The sequence below is a fragment of the Macadamia integrifolia genome, chromosome 4 (genome assembly GCF_013358625.1).
Source record: "Macadamia integrifolia cultivar HAES 741 chromosome 4, SCU_Mint_v3, whole genome shotgun sequence".
NCBI classification, from domain to species: Eukaryota; Viridiplantae; Streptophyta; class Magnoliopsida; order Proteales; family Proteaceae; genus Macadamia; species Macadamia integrifolia.
The window spans coordinates 14,455,558-14,457,484 of record NC_056560.1 but is presented as its reverse complement, the minus strand read 5'-3'; positions in this window follow the sequence as shown (position 1 = coordinate 14,457,484).

Sequence of the window (1,927 nt, the reverse complement as noted above, 5' to 3'; positions counted from 1 at the left end):
CTTTGGACGATTCTTGTATTCATTCATTCTTCAGTACTTTATCATTTCTTGCTTGAAAAGAAAAAAAAAAAAATGTAGTTGGATTGACTCTGAATAATTATTTGCTTATCGAGTCCAATAAATCAGGGACAATTTGATCATTACTGACAAAATCCAGCTGATTATTAAAAGGATTAATTTGTTTACCATTAAAAAATAATAATAGTAATAATTATAATTATAACCTTATTTTTGCATGAGAAATGCGAATTGAAGCGTTTTGAATCAATAAGACGTGAAGATTTTGGTGTTAGCCAATAAATAAAAAATAAAAGACAAAGCTGGGTTAGCTGCAAAGTGCTAATGTTAATGTTAACAAGCCATTGAAATTTGGGGAAGCGAACGAAATAAGAGTTGACGTCAGGGCACTAATATAGAGATGCTTACGTATTCTCTTAGATATTAGTACCGGAACAGGGGTAAAATTGTAAAAAAAAAATTATTTTTTGTGAAAAGTAAAATATAAAATTCATCAATCCAAATTAATAGCATATCAATATATCAATACCGATCACTAAATTCTTGCAACGGATCATGTTCAACAGAGTCATCAAGTCAAACACAGTGTCGGGGGATATTTTGAAACCCTTCCCTGAATCTGATCCAAGGATCAAGGATAACATTGTACCTAAAGATACTCAATGCTATAGTTGAGATTGCTGCACCCAGGTTGTAGGAACTTTGATGCTATTCAACTTCGTAATCAAAGAAATAGAATCTTAAAGGGTATTTTAAAAAAGGTGAGAGAACGTTATCTGATAGAACATATATATATATATATATATATATATTCACGACCAATGAGAAGACATGCACGAGCATCTTTAGTCTGTGGCAGAGCGTTCTTTTCACACCTGATGTGTCTTAATACATGTATATATACGGTATCCCTTGGCATTCTTTATTCCTTAAAAATACTAAAAATTAGGATGCTTTTTGTGAATCCAAAGGAAAAATAAATTATTCTATTCTTTCACTTCAAGTTTAGATAGCCAAAAAAAAAAAAAAAAAAAAATCCAATCACAAAACAAGTATTACTTTAGAAATAAACGTGTTTTAAAACGAAGCTGGAAACACGGGGAGTGGTCCATGGCCGGCAGCAATCAACGGCCAAAATCTTGATCCTCTTTTTGTGAATTAAGTTTTCATATAGATCTCGATATTTCAAACAACTTTTTGATTAATGATATTTGGAATTCTTACTCCGATAAAATTTGGACTCGCCCAATTTACTACGTAAATGCCAAATGATCAAAACTATAAGATACGACTCCATTAAGTCATCAACTCGCTCAGATGACATTTGGTTAGGTGAATTAAAGGAAGGGGAAGTGAAAATTTTCAAACTTGAAAGAAACTTTGGTAACCATTTTCCTATGTGATTATATGAATTAATTAAATTTATTATCATATATTTTGGATATATTGTAACGCCCCCAAATCCGGGTAAGATATGGGTGCAGGCCCTCCCGGACCACCGTTAAATAACGGCATAATCTTACAATTCTTTTACCCAAACACATATATGCAGCGGAAACTAATTTGAAAACATATCAAAATTTCTACAGCGGAAGCTAAATCGTCATACTTATAACTTCATTACACATTAACAGTCTTCATATGTCTATATCTACCTAATACATTAAACGTACTGCAATCCATTGTAAAGTTATTACAACATTCTTTCAAAAAGTCTAGCAAAGTCTGGAATAGTTATATCTTCAGATTATTCCTTGGAGGAAGGAAAATCAGTACCTCTATCACCAAATACACATTGTGCACAACGACATGGCACATGTTCTGGCTCTGTAAAATAGTTATATATCATGGGGTAAGCTCAACTAGCTTAGTGAGGAAAACACAATCATATCATGAAGTAAAAGATGCA